General features: G+C 44.0%; 1 protein-coding gene across 1 annotated transcript in view; it reads right to left on the bottom strand.

Annotated features, from left to right (window-relative positions):
• Window positions 1-23,969, bottom strand: part of ELOVL5 (ELOVL fatty acid elongase 5) — a 214,622-nt gene that overhangs the window by 124,021 nt on the left and 66,632 nt on the right. The window lies entirely within an intron of this gene.

The raw sequence follows: 23,969 nt of genomic DNA, 5'->3' as shown, positions 1-23,969 counted from the left end.
GTGGGCGCCACTACACATACTGGATATTATAACTAAAAGCCTGTGGGTCGTTTTTGTTGTTGTTGTTGTGGTTGTCATCAACAGGATCCCTAGAGCTCTTTGTGAAGAGGGATCCCTTGCTAGCCCACTCTGGGAATTGTAGCTCCGGCAGTGCAACTTGAGGATCGTTAACGCGCTCCCAGAATTCTTTGGAAGAAGCCGTGACTGTTTAAAGTGATGCCATAAAATGTATACACCCCAAAGAGCTATATCTGAGGCAGGATAAAATATCAGCAGTGTATGGTGTTCATGTGGCAGAGCCGGAGTTATGGGGTGGGGTGAGGGGGCCAGCTGGATTTTTCCAGGGGGTGGGAGCCTCCAGAGGGATGCAATTAAGTGTGTGCCAAATTGGGTCTTTGACCAGGGTGAAATAAAGCCTAGTTTCTCCCTAGGTATGTGGCCTAGGTAAGATGACTGGAAGTGAGCGCACTTAGCCTTCCTGAGACAAAGGTTCAGATGTCACCCAGGAAAAGGTTATTTTGACAAGTAGCCAATGGAGAAGTGCTAGGACACAAGGACAAAATAATAATAATAAGAATAAGAATAATAAAAAAAAATCAGATAGACTGGTAGCAACAGCCTCCAGTGATTCATTCCTGAGGGCACTGAACTGAATAAGCTGGGGTTTGAGCCCCCACCAGAGGAATGGGAGTGAAAAAAAAGATTCTTATCCTTTGTACGGACTTTTAAAAAACAGTCATTATCAGGGGTAAAAGGAGAGGTCATTTGGGGATTCAAACCCACAAGGCAAACAAACACCACAGAACAGTTCCCTAACCATTGAGTCGCAGCAGCAGACAGCAAGCAGACGCATCATGGGCATTTGTCTCCCTGCTGCCCCAACATCTGGTTTCAGATGCCAGAAGCAGAGAAACTCCAGGAGGAGGTCTAGCTGAGTGGAATAGCTCATGCTTTACACACTGCAGTTCCCAGAATCAAATCTAGCGTGCAACCCCACATTTAGCAAAGAGGGGAAAGTATCCCCTCTCATGCTCACTTGAACCCATTACGAAGAACACCGCTGGCAGATCTTCAGTATAGGATTATGCATTATCTATCTACCTTTATAAGGATTTTTTTTAAAAAAATGATATGAGAATTTCCTCATACAAATGAAATTACGACACTGCAATGATAGGAGATCAGTTACGAAACGGCAGCAACGATAAGCTGCTGGCTATTGGAGAAAGGACGTCAGAGAAAGGGACGAGGCAGAAAGTTACAGAGCAAATTGTATATCCAGGCAACTAAAAAATCAGAACAACAACTACAACGTTAATGTCAGAAACTAATAAGACTTGAAAAAGTTAGGCCTACAGGGATCTGGCTGCATGGTAGTTATTTTTATATGCACATGCCAAAGGCCGCTTGCTGGGTGGGGTAAAAACATGTACTTTGTACCTTTGCATAAATGGAAACACGTGTTATTTTGTTTTTACATGTGCACGTTGAAGATAATGTTGCAGAGCTGGGGCGTGAAGCTGGGGCCCATTAAGATACAGTGAACTAAAAATGTGTGCCTACCCCTCTGTGAAAATGAGGTGACTCCTAAGAAAGCAAGTTAAGGATTGCAGTTGAAATATCTCTGGCTTCCGCACCTTTTTCTCAGGACGAGAGCACTGTGACAAAGCAAGCCTGCACTTGACCCTCTGTACACAAAGGTGATTATGTGGCAGTTACGCAACTCCTAGTATCTTGGGACACACAAAAAAAGGCTGTGTCATTCTGACTGAAGAAATGTCATGATTGCTCAGCTATAGGGTGAAACAACTATCTGATGATGTGACACTTTCCCAGCTCTTGTGACAGAACTCAGAACCATTTTTCTTGTATCAGGATTCCTGAGCTAAGGGCTTAATTGTAGAAGATATTAGAAGATAATTAAGGGCCAGCACTACCAGTAGGTAAAGCAAGATAGGCTGCCTCAGGTAGTAGATTTTGGGATACTGTTGAACGGCAGCGAATGGACAGAGGAAAAGGGCTGTCTTTCTTTCCTTCTTTCCTTATTTCTTCCTTTTGAATACATTTCATTAGAATTTATATAGAGAAATACAAAGCTTAATACCATTTTTTTGTCCAAAACTAAAATATTGATCTTAATAAAATAAAATAAAAACAGAGAAAAAGAGGGGGGAGCAGGAAATATATATACAGAGAGAGAGAAGAAATAGACAAGACAAAAAAGAGAGATAAAAATACAGTTCAGAAATTAAACAACTTCCAATTCTTAATCTGACTGCTGTATATAAACAATATTCATCTTCAACCACTCCAGTACAACTGCCTTCAAAGCCACTTTCTATAAAGCGTCCTCAAATCCAAGTGTCATTATTTCTTTTTCTTTTTCATGCAGAAAGTCTGAGAGGTTTCCAATCTTCCATAAATGCTAACAATGACTTTTCTCTGATTAAACATGTCAGTTTCGCCATCTCAGAGCTAAGTCCGTTAATTTTAACACCCGTTCTTCCATTGTTGGTAGTGATTAGCTTTTCCATCTTTGTGCATCTCCAGGCCATCTTTCATAAAATTCTGCTTTCCTTCACTTCCCTATGCAAGGTAAGGTTGCATCCAGATACGGTGGACAGGAGATAAGTTGGGATCTCCTGGTAAGATCTCTGGGTGCTTTTTCAGGAGTCAAAGTTTCCTGTTTCCCAGTGCCTTAGCGATAGGCACAACAACAAAACAACTTCCCCTCCTAAATTAGACTACTGAACTTAAGAAAGCTAAAGATGAGTGTGTACTTTAAGTTCTGGTACTGAAAACAAATTCCAAGCTTAGGATATGCTTAGAAGCATTCAGGTTGTTTTTTTTTTTTAATTATTCTAACGGAATGATTCTTGTATCTGGCTCTGGTTGTGGATATTAAAGGTAAAGGGACCCCTGACCTTTAGGTCAAGTCGTGGATGACTCTGGGGCTGTGGCGCTCATCTCGCTTTACTGGCTGAGGGAGCCGGTGTACAGCTTCCGGGTCATGTGGCCAGCATGACTAAGCCGCTTCTGGCGAACCAGAGCAGCACACAGAAACGCCGTTTACCTTCCTGCCGGAGTGGTACCTATTTATCTACTTGCACTTTGATGTGCTTTCGAACTGCTAGGTTGGCAGGAGCTGGGACCGAGCAACGGGAGCTCGTAAAATACAAAGTAGATCCAGCCATAATTCTCAGGTTCCCAGCTTTCACTTTAAAAAAAGAAAATTGTAAGTTTCTAATGTTTGTAGATATGAGACAAAATGTACAAACATAATTCTTCATTTTTCAGTGAGAAATTAGCTGTTTCCCTCCTTTCAGTGTTTTTAGTTTGCTCCTTTCCCTTGGGAAAAAAAATGCCCTCTCCTGGAAAAATTCCTGTGGATGTCTATGGTTGCCTCAATGCATGTTGACTCTGTGTTTGTTGAAAAGTGACTCCAATGATTTCAGCCTATTTCTAGTTGGAAGATGCCATCTTCATGGGGGTATGTGTGGATAAAATGTAATATATTATTTTGGGGTGTGCTTTCCTTTACACCAAGGATCTGGTCCACTGTCCCTCAGACCTTGTTGGGGGCTGGACTATATTTTGGGGAAAAAATAATGCCCCACAAATAACCCAGAGATGCATTTTAAATAAAAGGACACATTCTACTCATGTAAAAACACTATGATTCGTGGACCATCTGTGAGCTGGATTTGGAAGGCAATAATAATAATAATAATAATAATAATAATAATAATAATAATAATAAATAATTTACAGTGGTGCCCCGCAAGACGAACGCCTCGCAAGACGAAAAACCCGCTAGACGAAAGGGTTTTCCGTTTTGGAGGCGCTTCGTAAAACGAATTCCCCTATCGGGTTGCTTCGCAAGACGAAAAAAATCTTGCATCCCCCCCGTGGGTTTTTTCCGCTTTTTCCGCCCTTTTCTTAAGCCGCTAAGCCGCTTATCAGCTGTTCCGCTGATAAGCCGCTTAACAGCTGATCGCTGGAAGCCGCTTGACAGCTGTAGTGCTAATCCGCTAAGCTGTCAATGGGCTTGCTTCGCAAGACGAAAAAACTGCTATACGAAGAGCCTCACGGAACGGATTAATTTCGTCTTGCGAGGCACCACTGTATTTATATCCCGCTCATCTGGCTGAGTTTCCCCAGCCACTCTGAGTGGCTTCCAATCAAGTGTTAAAAACAATACAGCATTAAATATTAAAAACTTCCCTAAACAGGGCTGCCTTCAGATGTTTTTTAAAGAGAAGATAGCTGCTTATTTCTTTCACATCTGAAGGGAGGGCGTTCCACAGGGCGGGCGCCACTACCGAGAAGGCCCTCTGTCTGGTTCCCTGTAACCTCACTTCTCGCAATGAGGGAACCGCCCAAAGGTCCTCGGCGCTGGATCTTATTGGAGGATTCCATTCAGTTTTCAGTCAGTGCATTGTTACTCCTTCCTTACCCAAAGGGAGAAGCATTTTTCTACCAGACTCATCGGCACACAATATACCTCCCTAAGAGCATACAGTATTGCTTGCAGTAATTGCACCTGTGGAATGTTGGGCAATGGAAGAAGTCATGTAAATGTCGTGACTCGTCCCCTGCCCCCACCAACAACATAGCAGATGTCACTTCTGGTATGGATCTCATTTGTCAGGAAATTAATTCTTTTTCACATTACAAGTTGCATACAACTTTCACTCAGTGTTTCGGAAGATAATATTACAATCATAGCTGTGCTAAGGAAAGGGTATTCTGAGGACATGAAATGCCTATGTCTGTTGCACTCAGATGGGTGTTTTATTGTGAAATTGGTGCTCTTACATGCAAGGTTTTTGGCGGCATCAAAACAACATAATTGGCATGAGAATAGCAGCCCGTATTTCCCTTCCCCCAGATTTAATTTAGATTTACTGCTTTCCTTTCCATGGAAAATCCATTTTAAAAAAGTTGTCAACCATCCTTTTGGGATATCTGACCCATTTGCAATGCTACACCCCAGATTGGAAGCACCATTAATCATACAAAGCAGTATGAGAAGAATTGAGGGTGTACAGACCCAATTGGAAATGAATTTGTTCTGGATGCAGAGCCTCTCCCTCACAGCTGATTCATCACAGTTGACTCAGTTCTGATCTGACTGCAATTTAATATCCGGGCTAGTTAACATCCTGCTTCACTATCTTAAAGCCATCTTTTTTATATATGCAGCCTAAATACTAATGGCGAGCCTTTTCATATGTGGCCAAAACAGAAGACATGCAGGTAATATTCTACCCAATCAAAGCCTGACACAGCCTAGGGAGTTTAAACTGATCTGGGAGAGACACGATTTGGAATCATGAGTCTCAGAAATAAATGGCAAGAGCATAAATAGAGTGCATCTGCTTCCCCAATGACAAATCACTGCTTGTGTTTACTAAGGTGATTCCACAATAGTAATTTCAGTCCAAAATATAAACTCGTTGGGTTGAATCCAGTGTTAGTCCTGCTCAGAGCAGAGTGACTGCTACTCCTTTACCACAATGCCAAGAACTGCCCCCCCTCCCCGAATCTAATGGCTATAGCACCACCATATAGTAATCGGTGTCATGTTAAGGAAATCAAGCCAGTATTTTATGTGTTCCATTTCATCAGAGCCTATAGCATTTCAGCTGAAGTTTTAACACACACAAATGAAGTTGCAGGGTCAAAAAGAAAATACATGTCCCAGCATGTCTTTGAAGAAAGAAAGAAAAGAAAGACTGCCTTTCTTATTTTCTCTCCCCTTCCCTCTCCTCTTAGCATAGTCATGCTGTCTTCATAATTCCATCAGCTTTTAAACTGCTCCAGGAAACGCGTCAGAAAAAACGTTTTTTTAAAAAACAGCTCCTCACCCCATCTATTAAAATAAATGCGTGTAAGTAAATAAATAAGTATAAAACCACAACCCATTTATTTTACAAACCTGAGACTCACAGTGTGTCCACGGAAACTCACTCACATCAATAGTGAAAAGAAGTACAGTGGTACCTGGGTTACATACGCTTCAGGTTACATACGCTTCAGGTTACAAACTCCGCTAACCCAGAAATATTACCTTGGGTTAAGAACTTTGCTTCAGGATGAGAACAGAAATCGTGCTCTGGCGGTGCGGCGGCAGCAGGAGGCCCCATTAGCTAAAGTGGTGCTTCAGGTTAAGAACAGTTTCAGGTTAAGAACAGACCTCCAGAACGAATTAAATACTTAACCCGAGGTACCACTGTAATAAAGAATCAGACAACAAGACTGGCCGGGGAAGCTGTGCCCAAGAGCTTTGCTACTGTGTAAGTGTGGCCTTCAAGGAAACATCTCTGGGCATGCTCAGAAGAGATGTGTTGATTCCTGGGTCTACTAGAGAAGTTAATTTGGCTGGATAGCCATCATGACAACATGGAGTGAGGGGGAGAACCAGGGCTAAGAGCCAGTAGCTCTATTAACATACAAATTTACTTCCACATTGTTTTTCTGCCTGGAGAGGGGGTGGGACTGGGACCTCCTCGCCATAGGAATACTTTTGGACTGAAATTGGCTGACTGGTGCATAAAACGGATTGGCCAGAGAATGGGAGGGAGGGAAGGAGAAATGTTCCCCGTGTTTTTCTAAGGATGTGTGGTACAGGAAAGAGCATGGCGTTGAGATCTGGGGAAACTTTTTTTTTTATATTGCTTGACATTTCACTAGTTGCCCGAATGGACTAGCCACTACACAAGTAGGAGAAACAAAATGTGGAAACAACACGACAAACCTAAATAGTGGAATTCAGCAGTGTCACATTTTAAAGGTATCTTCTCAGTTAACAATATGTACTAATAACATGGCAGCATCTCAGCTGCATGGGGCCCTGATTCTGTGCAGACCGCACAAATCTGCCTCCAGGAAATGGATTTGATTTTTCTTGTTATGTTCCTTTTTGTCATGTGAGGTGCGCTCAAGTGCTGGAATGCTATTGAGTACAGTTACGTAGTGTGGCTGGGTGGGGTGGGGTATCCTTTCTCTACGCTTGCTGAAGTATCCCCTGGAATAGGGTATTTTTAAAAAAATTCTTGAGCGTATGATTGAAAAAGGAGCTTATTAGGAAAACCACATTGCTGAACACGAGATTGAAAAAGAATTTATTAGAGGGCGAAAGGGAGGGGATCCGTCACATAAACAGGAGGCAGCATATACCAGAGAGTACAATTACACTGTGCAGGAGAGCAAAACTTCTTCCTCGATGGCTGGGCCTTCAGACACTGGATTTTAAGCAGGGAACAGTGAAGGAATGTAGCCTGAGCAGAGGTGGAGTTGCACATCACCAATGGCAACGGAACAAAACATGCATGGGGGGATGCCAAAGCCATTTTGGGTCTCCTTGCAGTAGAAACACAAATATTTCTGAATGGGTATAGCATGAGAAACGTCCCTCTTCCAACATTTTTAATATAATGTTTTATTTCACAATATTAAAACCATATGTTTATTTTAGAGAGAAATATCCCTCTAACTTGGAACCCTTAGGCTATGTGCACGACGGTGTCTTAACATGCTACATGGGCAAAATTTCCTTAGGATGAAACCACAAGGATTTTTGTTTTAAAAGAAGGGCGATTGAAAGGTGCTTGCTAACTATCTAAGCCTGAGAAACAGTTTGGCTCAAGCTTAGGCTAAATCAACACCCAGCCAGCTATGAAGCTCAATGGGTGGCCTTGGTCTAGTGACTCTCACAGCCTAACTTAATGCAGAAAATTTTAGCAAGGATAAAATAGGGGGAGAGAACCACATACAGTGGTACCTCGGGTTACATACACTTCAGGTTACAGACTCCACTAAGGCAGAAATAGTACCTCGGGTTAAGAACTTTGCTTCAGGATGAGAACAGAAATCATGCTCCAGCGGCGCAGTGGCAGCGGGAGGCCCCATTAACTAAAGTGGTGATTCAGGTTAAGAACAGTTTCTGGTTAAGAACAGACCTCCGGAACGAATTAAGTACTTAACCCAAGGTATCAGTGTACATAGTGGGAGGATATCAGTGAAACAAACAAGCAAACTGTGCTCTCTTTGTTGGAATAGTTTGCATTTGAGAGCAGCTTAATTCGCCTGAAATGATAGCTAGCTTTTGAGCTCGTCATTCTACTGCAGACTATTGCTTTGCATCGACCCATTTGCAAGTGTGTAAATATTAGTAAAACCACATATAGTAAAACCATATACTGTACTGCCTTTTGCCAGTTCAACAGCAGCTTTTGACCCTACGGACAATGGAAAACTTGGGGAAGTTTTTGGAGTGCTTCGCCACACCCCTGGGTTTGCATGAAGTCAGGGTGTGGTTGGGGAGCAAAAGAAAAGTTAGGTTTGCACAAAAACAGTGTCCGTGTGAAAAGAGAGAGAGAGGGAAAAGACAGTTGTTTGGAACAATGGGGCAGATCTGAATAGATTGGGAAGGGAGAAACCTAGATGGGTCATTTGAGGGGGGAGGTTTTAAGAAAGAGGAATAATTGAGATAGCTACAACACAGAAATCAACACCAAAAAGTGAACACGACAAAGCCTTTCTGAACTCCCTTCTCGCAGCACAGTGCTCAGATCTCTCATTTTAAGAGGTTTGGTCTTAAGGGTCTAGTTATTTTAAAGTTACAGAGTAGCAACCATTTGTTTTTGTGTGTTATGAATTGTTGGGAAATGTTTCTTGATACTCGCACAGTTGTCTGTAAATTTGATTGATATCCATACTGGTCTTGGTGTATATTTTATTGCTATGATGTGTTTGCTTCTGCTTCTTATGGATTAAACAAATGTATGATTCAAAGAAAGGCATAAAAGATCTGTCAGGTAGCAGCAGCAGCAGCATGCATTGTATTGCCAGGTGTGTCAAGAATGAGTGCTAACACGGTGGCTTCTGTCATTTGCTGTCACCCATTCTAGGGGCGGGGACCAAACTCTGTATTTTCTTCTTGGTTCCCCCACCCAGTCCCACCCATGTTTTTGTTGTAAATTGATACAATGCAGCAGTGCTTTTCCCCCCTAGAAAAATAGGTGCTGGTACTCACCATGAAGTTGTTGCAGTAAGTGCCAGAAACCCCAGCGGGTGCAGAATGCAGCGGCGAGACTCCTTACAGGGTCCTCGCTGTGGGATCACATTCACCCGGTGCTATACCAGCTGCACTGGCTCCCGGTGGAGTACAGGATCAGGTTTAAGGTGCTGGTTTTAACCTTCAAAGCCCTATATGGCCTAGGACCCTCCTACCTACGAGACCGCCTCTCCTGGTATGTCCCACAGAGGACCGTATGGTCTTCAAATAAAAACATCTTGGAGGTCCCAGGCCACAGAGAGGTTACGCTGGTCTCAACCAGAGCCAGGGCTTTTTCCGCTGTGGCTCCGATCTGGTGGAACGCTCTGTCACAAGAGACTAGGGCTCTTTGGGACTTGACATCTTTCCACACGGCCTGCAAGACAGAGCTGTTCCACCAGGCCTTTGGCCAGGGCACAGCCTGACCCCCTCCTTTGGCAATCTTCACAGAACTCTAGCCCAATGGTTGCCATTAATCTGATTTGAATTGATTTTATAATGAAATGATTTTAGTATATTGTATCATTTTACTGTTGTTAGCCGCTCTGAGCCCAGCTTCGGCTGGGGAGGGCGGGATATAAATAATTTTTTAAAAAAAATTATTATTATTATTATTATTATTATAACAATGAAAAAGAGGTGCCAGTACCGTGTACCCTTGCATACTCCCTGAAAAGAAATACTGCAATGCAGACTTTCACTATATCCTTGCTGTGAACAGTGACACCATCAATGTTTCTTGAGACGGGCAGCTTACTGTATTTTCCCGTGTATAGCATGCCCCCATGTATAAGATGACCCCTATTTTTTGGGGCCGCAACAAAAAAAATATTGGGGGGACATTGCCCAGGCCTGGCCGCAGCAACCAATCACACGCTGCCAAGCTCCTGTGGCTACTGCCACCAATCGCACATCCCCTCTCTGCTATCTGTGTATAAGATGATCCCCAATTTTTGCCTTTTATTTCTAAGGAAATAATATTGTCTTATACACGGAATTAAGCAGTAATTCCTGGCCTGCACCTGCCCAAGGAGCAGTTGGCCCGGTCACACTGTGCAACAACAGAGCCCAAGATAGAGAACCCGACTTAAAGAGCACCCGTCGCCCACTTACTTGCAGACAGTGCTTTTTTCTTTTAAAAAAATTGATTAGGGGTACTCTCATTCTGTCTGAGACTCAGGAAACACCATGACAGGAAATGAAGCTGCCATCAGAGATGGTAACAACAAAACTGACTACTTCACACATTAAATGCTCGCCAACTCCTACTTCACACATTAAATGATCGCTTCCGCCTGAGACTCAGGAAACACCATGACAGGAAATGAGGCTGCCATCAGGGGTAGCAACGGAACTGTGCTAGAGAAGAAACTAAAATTTTTTAAATGTTTGCTTTCTTCTCCCGTTACATTCACAAAATGTTTAGGGGTTTGCGTACCCCTCTGTGTACCCATAGGGAAAAAAAAACACTGCCTGCAGACATGGTCTGTCTCCATCAGCTACAAATTGTCTCCTGTCAACTCAACAGGGAAACTTTACAAAAGCTGCTTCTGTGCTTCTTTTTATTTTTTATTTTTATTTTTTTCTCAGTGTGCGGCTTAGTTCGTTTTCTGATTTTTTAAGGCTGGAATGAGTGGAGGTGCTCTTAGCTGGGATTCCCAAAGAAAGGCTGTTCAATGGGCTAACAACCAACCCTTGATGTCTCTTCCCACTCTCTCATACACCCCATAAAGAAAAAAGAAAAATGTATCCAGCCTCTGCTCAACAATTTCTATTATTCTCTAATTTCCCCTATACTGATCTGTCACCAACAGACTTGAAACCCTTGTGATCACTTGCCAGATCAAAGAGTGTTGGCTGATTACCTGGGCGGTCTGGCAGATGACATCATCACTCATGCTCTGAAAAAGTCCCAGAGCTGTTGTCCCTCTCCACTACACCATTGCTTTTGAGACCACTGTTAGGAGCTCCATAACATTCTCCTCCATTCCAAATCTGAAATGCATTTCTTTAATAGTGGCCTTCCAGATGTGGGACAATAATAATAATAATAATAATAATAATAATAATAATAATAATAATAATAATAGATTATTTATACCCCGTCCATCTGGCTGGGTTTCTCCAGCCACTCTGGATGGCTTCCAACAAAATATGAAAAATACAATAAAACATCAGACATTAAAAACTTCCCTAAACAGGGCTGCCTTTAGATGTGTTCTAAAAGTTAGATAGTTGTTTATTTCCTTGACATCTGATGGGAGGGCGTTCCACAGGGCGGGCGCCACCACTGAGAAGGCCCTCTGTCTGGTGCTCCTCATAAATGCAGGGGTTTTTTTTTTGCAGAGGGCACATGATGTTGTTGGCATCCAAATGCCAGCCCATAATCACTGCCCTATTTAATCCATATTTCCCTTCTCTGGGAAAATGCCAGTAAGTGTAAAAGGAAAATCAGTTTATCAGCGACCCATTTTCACTGATAAGCTCCTATTTGGAAACACCCATAAAAACCAGAAACCACTTTAACAGAACCCAGCACTGTTGACTTCTCTGGATGCAACTTCCCTGAGTGTGGCAGGGGCAGGGGGGACTTTCCTCTCACCTCACTGGGGTTGCTGTAGCACCCAGGGCACACGGCCTACAAATAATCTATTTGCAGAACAAAAGGAAATGGGTCCAACATATTTCCTCTGTCATCTGATATCTCAGAGACAGATTGAAGGCTGGGATTTGCAGTGGTTTTCCCTTTGTTTTCCAGTTGAATTCATTATATAAGAGGCTTTTGTTTGACGTGGGCCCAGCCTTCTCTCCCCATTTAGCAATCCCTCTGTGGTTTGGATTTGTAGAATAGGACCCACTGGGGACTGTTAATGCTGATAAGCTCCCTTGTATTTCAGCTGGTAGTTCAGTAACATGACTGCTCACATGGTGGTGAGAATAATGGCACACAGTCCTAAATGAGGCTCCATTTTGGGGTAGCTGTCATCTTAGGAACAGCCTCTGCATCACTCTTGCACTCCCAGGAGCGCATGCATGTGTTCCACACATGAGATCTGTGTCAGATGAGAGAAAATGACTGATGGGCCCTCTGAAAACCAGTGTCTGCTTTTCTTTTAGCATTCTTCCCCTTGATATTATAGCATTCATTTCAATGAATCCTGGAGCACATGTAATAAAAGCGATCCTCAAACGTTTGGGAAGGATCATCGCTCAGCGGCAGAGTATATACCCTTGTGTGCAGCAGGTCCCGAGTTCAGTCTGGAACCGTCATTTAAATGGGAAAAAGAACTCAGAAAATTGCCACCAATCAAAGTTTAGATTTGATATCCCGCTTTATCACTACCCGAAGGAGTCTCAAAGCGGCTAACACTCTCTTTTCCCTTCCTCCCCCACAACAAACACTCTGTGAGGTGAGTGAGGCTGAGAGACTTCAGAGAAGTGTGACTGGCCCAAGGTGCAGCTGCATGTGGAGGAGCGGGGAAGTGAACCCGATTCACCAGATTACAAGACTACTGCTCTTAACCACTACACTACACTGGTTGATATTGGGCTAACTGGACAAACCTCCTCCTTCTAAGTCAGTCAGTTGCTACAATGATTTGTGAAATTCAGCACAGCCTCTCCCTGAATTTGAAATCAGTTTGAACTTACAGAAGCATGCTTCGCCCGGCTGATTAACTCTTGCAGCCAAAAGGTGTGCTGGATTGCTTGCACGAACAGAGCTCACGCGGCTAATCCCACAAATGAAGTTTTAGGTCAGATCAAAGCTAATGACAGATTGAATGTACAAGGAGGAGAATGGCTTGGATGAGTGATACACCTCCCTCGCTTCTCATCTGGGGTGAAAAACAGTTAAACCTTTGAGAACCAAGACCCAGTGAAAAAGGACTCCCCGCCCCCACTGCCAATACTCCTTCTGCTGGTTGTTACTGCAAACTACGGACCCTCCAAGTGTCCCTATCTTCCAGGGACAGTCCTGGATTTACAGAAGCTGTCCTGCTTTCCAATTTTATCCTGGAATTTCCTGCTTTTCCTTGGGATGTCCCTATTTCCATTGGGGGAAATGCTGGAGTGTGTGGTAGGACATCCCTATTTTAATCAGATAAATATTGGAGTTATGCGACTCCTGAGCTAAGGAGATGAGTAACTATACAACCTTTAGAAGACATTTGAAGGCAGTCCTGTATAGGGAAGGTTTTTTTAATGCTTAATGTTTTATTATGTTTTTATATATGTTGGAAACCACTCAGAGTGGTTGGGGCATAAATAATGAAATCATCACCATCATCTTCATTGGAGAAATGTTGGAGGGTACGGTAACTAACAGTACTTGAGCCAGCCTAAATTTTCCAAATGAGATCAGTCCAGTAGAATCATACCCAATGTTTCCTCAGGGCCTCGATCCCATCTGGTTGCAGGGCAAGGAGTTCAGAATATTGGCTTGCTATCCAAGTAGATTGTAGAGGAGGGATAAGCCAGGAGGATCATAAGATCTCTCTTAGCTGCCTCCCTCGACTTCTGCATCATTCGTAGGAGGTTGTTCTGAAACCAGGCCTATTTAACCTGCCAAATTTGCAAAGGCATGGCCAACTCAGTTCCCCCCCCCCCAAGGCTTAAATTCCACCATAGGATCTAGCCTGCCATGCTAGCAGAGCAGTTAGTTCCAACCCTTCATGTGTTTGTTTGTTTCATTTCGTTTCTTTGTGGAGCTGATGCTTCCTGTCCCGCCCACTGTCCTTGCTTCCTGCTTGCTAATGCGGCCCCAGTGCCTTAACTCCAGGGAATTGCTCAAATGGAATTTCCCATTCCCACCCCTAGCATCAAACTAGCCTGCACTCTGTACCTCTGGCAACCATTAAATTAATTTGAATGGGAAACAGCAAACCCTAGCAGCATAAATCTTCCATGACTGGTTTTTACATGCCCTGCCTCTGTAATATTAGTTGGGTAGCAGAGGATATAGTGGGTCTTCTTTTGCTGCCAAATAAGACCCTTAGGGTCATATCTGATCTAGCTAGTTTTCTAGCTGCTGTTTTGTCTGTTAAAAAGGAATGGGTTGATTCCCATATGACTGCCTGCCAGCACGATTTAGAATAATGGGGGAGGATAAAGAATGCCAGACTGTGGACCCTAGATTACTCTCCTTGGGGCTGCCTTCAGAGGTGGACTTTGCCTCTGATTATTCCTGGGCCACAGCAAGCACGAGTGGTGGACTTTTCTAGGAAGCTGAAACTCCAGTAGGTGTTAAAGCTCTGCAGTGTCTGGTTCCAATCTCTAGCTGGAACAGAACCCATAAGGATCTGTGAATGGGATATACAGGGAAGCAGTTGAGGGCAGTACCAGCTGAGAACAGAAATCAAGGGTATTTGAGTTCAACTGTAGTAAGAGTTGTGGCATTCCGTTGGGCTCTCTCTGTTTCGTTCTTCAACTTCCCACGGCATCCATTCACAAAGCTTGCAGCCACAAATATGACACAGCATCAGAAGAGAATCTGGAAACAAAACAATAAAGCAAAAAACCAAAACCACCACACCAACCACCACCAAAGACAAACAAACCACAAAACACCAGCTGAATTCTAGAGCAGGCATAGCCAAACTCGGCCCTCCAGATGTTTTGAGACTACAATTCCCATCATCCCTGACCACCGGTCTTGTTAGCTAGGGGTGATGGAAGTTGTAGTCCCAAAACATCTGGAGGGCCGAGTTTGCCTATGCCTGTTCTAGAGAGAACTGAAATAAAGCCATCATTTGTGTTGCATTCACTACAAGGAGAGCAGGTAAGCATAAGACTTCAGTCAGTGCTGTTTTTTAATGAAGCTGGTAAAGAAGCAAGAGAGCTGTTTGATGACAATGTAAATAAGGAGTGGATTTTGAATTATTAAATATATATATATATATGTTTCAGCAAACTGTCCATGAGAGGATCCTGTAGCCTCCTAGATGTTGTTTGGCTCCCCAGCATAGACAATGTTCAGAGATTATGGGAGTTGGAGTCCAACAATACTTGTAGTGTCACAGATTTCCCATTTCTGACCTAGGAAAGGAGGATTTCTTGGCGCAATTTGGTAATTTATACTGTACCTTTTGCTTGCTGCTGCCACACCTGGAGTCCAACTCACTACATCTGATTAAGAGGCTGGGATGACAAGAACTGATCCTCGGGCACTGGGAGAGCTTTGTAAAAAAACCATTCCGTGCTTGGCTTAAAACACTGCCATAGAATCATCTTTCAGCACTTATGCCACATAGCGTCACGAAACCATTCATCAGTTAATTATTGCCCTGCGGATCAATGTTTATAATCCTTTCCTTGAAAGAGCTCGCTTGTGTGTTTCAGATCACTAAAACAGATGCCTCAGTCATGACATGCTGCTTGCATAGCAGCTAAGTAGTTCTCATTAGATCACTTATAGGGCAAGTCAATAGATGCCTTCCTATAGAAACGAAGCCAATTCTTTTGCTGCGGACATGTTGTCCATAGTTCTCCTGGCTTTTCATTAGGGCCTTTGCCTGTGCTAGCTGCCTTCCACAGAGATATTTAGCAGGTGAAACATATCCAGCCATGGAGACAAAGTGACAAAGTGCACAACTTTTGTGTTTCAGGAGCATGCATGTGCTGCAGTCCTACGCTTGGCCACAGCTGGCAGCACTGATGCAAAGCTTGTTTATTTAGATTTAAAGTACCACCTCTCTCTCTCTCTCAAAACTTAGTATGTGCTGGCAATGGCTGCTTTGCAATATGAAGGGTAAAGGTACCCCTGACCATTAGGTCCAGTCGTGGCCGACTCTGGGGTTGCAGCGCTCATCTCGCTTTATTGGCCGAGGGAGCCGGCGTACAGCTTCTGGGTCATGTGGCCAGCATGATTAAGCCGCTTCTGGCGAACCAGAGCAGTGCACGGAAACGCCGTTTACCTTCCCGCCGGAGCGGTACCTATTTATCTACTTGCACTTTGACGTGCTTTCGAACTGCTAGTTGGCAGGAGCAGGGACCGAGCAACGGGAGCTCACTCTGTCGTGAGGATTCAAACTGACGTGCTTTCGAACTGCTAGTTGGCAGGAGCAGGGACCGAGCAACGGGAGCTCACACCATCACGGGGATTCAAACCGCCGACCTTCTGATCGGCAAGCCCTAGGCTCTGTGGTTTAGACCACAGCACCACCCGCGTCCCTAATATGAAGTGTAGCTACCTACGTTTCCACCCCTGCATTTCTCAAGGAGTCGTAGTCTGATCATCGATGAAAGGCAGGGCTCAGACAGGCTCCAGACTAGGCTCAGGTTGAAGAAACAGCATCGGTTGTGGGGAGGTCTTGGAGAAAGGAGAAACAGGGGGTAGGACTTCTAGGTCAGCAAGATTACAGCTTCCCTACTTTTGCAGTGTGGTTGGGAGGACCTAACAGACTTGAATTGAATTCCTCCAGGAAAATCAGTGTCTGCTGGGCTAAGCCCTGTGAACTGCCCTGAGACCTGTGGGTATAAGGTATACAAATTTAATAAATAAATAATAAAATAAAGTAAGCTGGGGAACTAAGTGTTGCACCAGCTGCTCTCTTTCCCTGCATAAACAAAGAAGCAGCCACACCCTACCAGCCTGGATTTAAAGTGGGAGACTTATCTGGCGGCTAAAAAGGGGTGAAGGGAGGTGACACGAAGCCTTGATTTCTTGGCCAGTGGCTTCATAGCAGCAAAGGATGTGATTCACAACCATATCTGTATCAGAGCAATTCCTGTTGAGCTTCGTGGCACTTAACTTCCAAGTAAATATGAACAAATTTTGGGGTGCCAGGATGTGCATAAATTTCAGTAATGACCTATTTTACAATAATGACCTACTTTACTTTCTTTGATCAGTGTTTATTCAGAGCCCAGTGTCCTATGAGTGAGATTAGTGGTATTTGGAGAAGTTAACCCATAGTTTTCTCTTCTGACTAGCAGCTTGGCCTTTTAGGCATTGCCAAGGGAGAAATCATTTCAGTACAGAATGGCTTTGTGTAGTTAGTGAGAATGCCTTTCTGAAAAGAAAGTCCAAAGGGTGAGTTCTGGAATGCAGGCTGAAGGTCATGTGAGTTAGCTCTCATATTTGGCTAATGGATATCTGAAAAGGACAATCGGCTTATTTAAATTTGGCAGAGATGAATTCATGGATAGAGTACTTGGGCTCTTACCTTTTGATCAAACCTGCAACATTTCATGGGGAAACCACAAAAACAGCTTTCACAAAATGCTGGCAGGTTGTTCAGTGAGAAGGAATGCATTTTTTGTTCAATGTGGTGGGTTGATGGGTAGCTACAAAGACTCATAGCCTTGTGTCAATGCTCTTTGAGTGCGGCAGCTGGGGGTGCACATCTATACCTGCAGCCAGGTATATACAATAGTGATCTGACCAGCCATTTTGTATCCCTTTAGGATGTCAGGCTGCAATGCTGCTCTAACAAGGGAAGCCTCAGTTGCCAGCATTTCCCTGTCAGGATCGAAACCTAGCAATCCTGTGTTTCTTTGGCTTCCTGGTCCACAAACCTCAGCTTCCCAAGCTCCCAGGCTCACCTGCCACAGCTCTTCCTGTCTCTAAGGCTTATGGTCAGTCCCCCCCCCCCCCCGTTCTATGTTCTTCTGATATTCTACTCCTTCAACTCAAAGTTGCCACCACAGTTTATTTCCTAAGGTTCTTGTGTTTCAGATAACTCTGCCCCTCTTCTGTTAGTCATACTGTTGTTCCTTGGCCAGTTTCTCTAGTACTCAACGTGGCCATACCATACCTCCTAATCTTAAGCACAATGAAGTTTGTTCAGAGTCCCTTCTCAGATTACACACTTCTAGCCTCAATGGAACATTATTTGATATTTGACGTTTAATTTCCCCTTTCCTCAAGTCTCGTTCATCCAACCATCTTTTCTCGCACTCTCAATCCATCGCCCACCCTCAGTGCTTCAGTTCCTCTGGCCTAATTGTTTGCTAGCTTCTTTATATCCCAGGAACCTCTTTGCCAATCCTCAGTCTGTCTCGTAAGGTTTTACTTTCAGCCATTCTGACCGCTTTCCCTTCCCTCACAGAAGATGGACTTTGAACTGTTTGGTTCCCTGAACATGCCATGCGTGCGTGGCCCCAGCCAATGCATTTCAAAGGATTCTCTGCCGCAAGTAGAAATCTCTCGAATCCCATTGCTGCCCTCTAGTGCCAATTTCAGCAGCGACTTCGCAGCACATTTCTGTGGAAAGGAGTGCCATGCATATTCATAGCACAAAGGGTTATTTGAGGTTAATAATCTAAAGGTCAGGCTCCATGGTAGAGGAGGTGCTGCTGACAATATGCTCTCGAACACGTGAAAGCTGCAACTGGCTTATCTTCATTATACGTTTTGCAGCAAACTTTTTTCCCTAGTGAAGGACAGACAGCAGCTGTCTAAGATGGCAGTCATCAAAGAAGAGAGCCATACCATTACGCTGCAACACGAACAGAAATTTGTTATGGTGAACGAAGGAGAGGTTGCATTCAGTGATTGCCTCTCTTAACTGATGTTTTCCATAATAAGCATTTCATGAATGGACCACGCTGGATAGCTCAGTTGGTTAGAGCATGGTGCTGACAATGCCAAGTTTGCCGATTCAATCCAACTGCATATTCCTGCATTGCAGAAGATTGGACTAGTTGACCCTCAGGGTCCCTTCCAGCTCCACAATCCATTGCTTCTACTTTTCACTCTATCTCGAACAAGGTTGGGGAAGCTCTGGCCAGAGCCGTCTTTCCCACAGGGCTTAGTGGTGCATCACGCCAGGGCGCCGGCCTCTCAGGGGCACCCCAGCAAGTGGGGGAGCTGCACGGCTTTGCTGGTGGCCTCCCCTTTCCCTGCACACCTGCCAGCTGCGCCCCGCCAACCATAAGGTTGGTGGGTATGGAGCTTCCCTCCCAAGCCTCCTCAGGAGGAGAGTGTGGGGATCGCTGTCCCGCAGCTGCATGGGGGAGAGTTGCACCCCCTGGATGGCTGGCGGTGCACAGCTACGGCCACCCCAACACTATCCGTGGTAATTTGGGGATGCTGGGTGGATATTTGCACCCCACTGCCACGTGTGCTAAAGACGGCCCTGGCTCTGGCCTTCTCATAGTGGTTCAGACTGTTAGTCCATCCAGCGCAATATTTACTACACTGGCTGGCAGGGGCTCTTCAGACATGGGGATCTCCCAGCCGGAGTTGGAGATGCTTGGGATTGAACCATGTGCTCTACCATTGAGCTATGTCCCACTTATTTTAAGAGTCCCAGATCAGAGGGATAATATCCTCTGTAAAATAAACATGTGGCTTTAATATTTTGAAACAAAACATTGATTTTGGGTCAGAGAAGAGAATATTTTCACACTTCACCCATGCAGAAATGTTTGCATTTGTACTGCAAGGAGATCCAAAGTTCTTACAGCATCATGTGCCCCCAGGCATGTTTTGTTCTGTTGCCATTGGTGATGTGCAACTCCACCTCTGCTTGGGCAACATTCCTTCACTGCTCCCTGCTTAAAACCTGTTGTATGAATGCCCAGCCATTGGGGAAGAGGTTATGCGTTCCTGTTGCTATTCATTCATACTCTCTGGGACATGTACTCTCATGTTTATGTGCTGAATCTACCCCCTCAATAATTCCCTCCCCCAATTGTGCATCATCACTCATTCATTCAAGCACACACACACCAGCATGCTTCCCCAAAACATTATCCAGATGTTGTCGTGACTCCCCAGCAAGGCCAATGGTCAGAGATTATGGGTGCTGCAGTCCAACTACATCTGAAAGTCCATAGATTTCCCCACTCCCGTATTACGGAATGTATTGGACATAGCCTGTTGAGGCAGGTGACCCTATTCTAGTCAGGAAGAATTGGAACAAAACTGCATTTCAAGCTCTAAGAGAGAATTTACTGCTTTTGTCCTATACACAATTGGCTTTAAGTTCAAGAAGAAAGTGTTGTATTCTTGGCGTGAAATTCAAGAACGTGTCTTCATGTCCTCCAGTTCCTTTATTCCGTCAGTTGTAATGTTGCCCCACCACCACCACCGCAGGCTTTAAAAAGTGGTTTAGACTGACAGTGTTCGGATTCATTGAAATTATACAGCTTGCTGTGAACATTGCAGGTTTGTGGTACCCTACCTTTCCAAACATGGTCCAAGACGTAAGGTGGCCTGCATATTCTTGATTGCTCACTCTCCCATTTTGGCAGTCGCGATGAAAATCACCTCTCCAAAGTTGCTATTTGCATTTTAAGGGAAGCTCCCATTGGTGCCCATGGAGGCTTCCATTGAAATGAAAATAGCAGCTTTGGAGAGGCATTTTTTGTCAGTGCTGGCAGAGAGAGAAGAACTCCCCACCCACAACCTGCAGGTGGCTCAAGAATCACGTCCCGCCCCCTGTTATTTACATAAAAAAACTGTGCAGATTAATTTCACACATGCAGTTAATATCACATCCCCTTGCTCCCCCACCTAGGCAAGCAGCAAAACCCAGCAGGTTTAGCAAGCTCCTGGTGAGCTGTGTTCAGCTCAGCAGGTCAGATAGCTCGGGCAAACATGATAATGCACAAGCTCCTGGTGAGCTGTGTTCACCTGAGTTGCTACCACATTTATTAGCAAATCACTTTACTCATCATAAGCATATCCATTGGTCTGATTTCAGTGGGATTTACTTCCTGGCAATATATTTAGACTTGGAAACCTATTAGGCTTCTCACGAAAGGAAAAGCCTGGTTGTGTGAATCTTATTTCAGCCAGAATTGTGTAAATTTGGATGACATTTTTCTCTCTTACAATTTCAGCCCTTGGCTGATACTGTATCTTTCAAGTGCACATAATGTATACTTTGTGTGTGTGTGTTTTTAAAAAATACAATATATATTTCCAATTTTAATTACAATAGCATTTCTTGATTTGGTTTTCCAAAGTGTCGGTATCATTTTATTCCTTTTCAGAGTTGTAGCACAGTCTCATCTTCTTTGTTTACCCTTCTTCTTCGAAAGAGAGTTAGCACAGAAGCGCAAAGAACGTACAAAAAAAGTTAATATGAAAATATCGCTTGAGGATTGTATAATCACGTGGCTCATTGATGCGTTTTAAAAGAAGAAAATGCACACATTTTATGTTAACAGGGCACTTTTAAGCCGAATACATATTTTAAAATGCAGTACAGGGTCTATTGCTCCCTAACCTGCCTCACAGGGTTGTTGTGAAATAAAACTGGGGTGGAAGAGGGAACCATTCATAATCTGAGCTCCTCAGATTAATAAGGTAAAGGGACCCCTGACCATTAGGTCCAGTCGTGACCAACTCTGGGGTTGCGGCGCTCATCTTGCTTTATTGGCCGAGGGAGCCGGCGTACAGCTTCCGGGTCATGTGACCAGCATGACTAAACCACTTCTGGCGAACCAGAGCAGTGCACGGAAATGCTGTTTACCTTCCCGCCAAAGCAGTACCTATTTATCTACTTGCACTTTGACATGCTTTTGAACTGCTAGGTTGGCAGGAGCAGGGACTGAGCAACGGGAGCTCACCCTGTCGTGGGGATTTGAACCACCGACCTTCTGATCGACAAGTCCTAAGCTCTATGTTTAACCCACAGCGCCACCCGCGTCCCATCCCCTGCAGAAGATCCCAGGTTTAATTCCCAGCATATGTAGGTAGGGCTGCATCTTCAATTGTCCATAGTGGAGACATGACCTATGTCAGAGTTAGCCAGAGTGTTACCCTCCAGATGTTCTGGAGCTCCATCTCCCATCAGCCCTAGTCTGTATCCCAAATCCTCGAAACAGCAGAAATGATGGACTGTACTTTCATGCAAGGAATCAGAAAATTAAGGACTTAATTGACAATCAACACAGCTTTCCATAAAGTACACAGGGTGTGAAATAAATATTCCAAGTACTACATAATGGAGGGAAAAAATCACTGAGGGGAATAATACAAAGAATATTTTATGGTCAGAGTACTTATATTACTTCAGTGGAGATGGGTTTCATTTCAACAGACTTCACAATTGCCTTGAAGGTTTTATGAGTAAATAGAGTGGCTGGATCTAGACATATCAAAGAAGCGTTTCAGTTAAACACGTTGTAAATTTAAACAGGGGAAACAAGTAGAGAAAAATGGGACTCCACTTCGCCATCTGGTGGCACAATGTTATATCGCACATACGGCGCATATCAATCGCTTTTTCTTTACCAGTCTAGCTCAGTCCGGTGTTTGCTGTGCTAGTAACACATTTACTGTTCCACCATAGTGCATCAAATTTTTAAGTAATAAAGTTCTCAAACTAAATTTGTGCATCGTCCAGTAAGAAAGGTATGTGTTCCCTTGTACCTACCGCAGTCTAGCCTGAAAGTGTTTTCATTTTATAACTTTATCTTTTGAAAACAAGGAAACCTGAGCCCCTCAAAAAGTTGTTGGACTCCCATCAGGTCCAACCAGCATGGACAGTGGTCAGGGGTGTTGCAAGTCCAACAAAAACCTGGAGTGTCAGGTTTCTCATCCCTGTTTTTAAAGCACGTCTGTGGACGTCACAATATTGGAAACTGCTCAGTGTTGTTAATCTCTGTTAACTTAGATCTATATCTTCAGTGAAGCAGAGAAGAAAGAAGAGACAAGCAAATGTATACCAGATAGTGTGTTTTCCCCATTCATATTCGTTAGTGAGAATATGAAAGCTACCATCATTTTATTTCCTACACTCTAATAAATCATAAATCCGTTGAACCATCAATCAGTTTATTAGTATAACTTTAGATTTTCATTGACAGCAACCTTTCTCTCTCTCTCACCTTACAATGTGGATCCAGGTATTTTGTCCAACATTCACTTACCCTTAGACTCGCTCAAGTTTTTCCAGAGATAATAGTGCAAACGGCATCCCACTGTCTTATTGTGAATGACACCTTCCTATCCTCAGGCTTTATTACCATGCTTCAATCCTGTCAATGCATTGCAGGCTTAGTCTCTGTGGCAAGGTTTACCAACAACCTCCTTTTACTGCTGCAGCTACTGTGCTTCAAGCTCTAGAACAGGGGAAATGTAGCCCTCCGGGTACATATTGGATTCTAACTGCTGCCACACACACAGAAATTAGCAGCTGAAGCGACTAATTATCTCCATGCCACTTATTTCAATGCCAGGAAGAGTATGTCAGGTTTCTGTTAATGACACAGAAAAAGGGCTTGCATAGGAGGTAATAACCTTTAGTAAACAGTAACACACAATTATTTTTCCTTTTTTACATTTCTTTTGCTACAATCTCAGTTTAATTGAGAAAAGTATTATTAACTCTGCTGGGACATGGGTGTTGCTGTGGGTTAAACCACAGAGCCTAGGACTTGCCAATCAGAAGGTCAGTGGCTTGAATCCCCGCGATGGGGTGAGCTCCCGTTGCTCAGTCCCTGCTCCTGCCAACCTAGCAGTTCAAAAGCACATCATAGTGCAAGTAGATAAATAGGTACCACTCTGGCGGGAAGGTAAATGGTGTTTCCCTGTGCTGCTCTGGTTCGCCAGAAGCAGCTTAGTCATGCTGGCCACATGACCCGGAAGCTGTACGCCGGCTCCCTCGGCCAATAAAGCAAGATGAGCGCCGCAACCCCAGAGTCGGTCATGACTGGACCTAATGGTCAGGGGTCCCTTTACCTTTACCTATTATTAACTCCAGTCACATGACTCTGGAGTTGCACTGACTGAAGATTGCTCATTTTGAAATTATTAGCTCCAGGGGTGTTTTGGACTACCATGCCCATGAGTCCCAGCCAGCACAGTAAGGAACATGATCATGGCCATGCTGGCTTGAGCAGATGAGAGTTTTAGTCCAAAACAAATGGAAGGCAAAGGCTGCCCCGACGTGAGAAATTTTGTACCTATTTCTATCTCTGTTGAAACTGATGGGACTAAAGGCCCATTGCC

The sequence above is a fragment of the Podarcis melisellensis genome (genome assembly GCF_964234715.1).
Source record: "Podarcis melisellensis genome assembly, chromosome: 3".
Taxonomy (NCBI): Eukaryota; Metazoa; Chordata; class Lepidosauria; order Squamata; family Lacertidae; genus Podarcis; species Podarcis melisellensis.
Note: the sequence above shows the minus strand (reverse complement) of the source record. Positions and strands in the feature narration are given on the sequence as shown.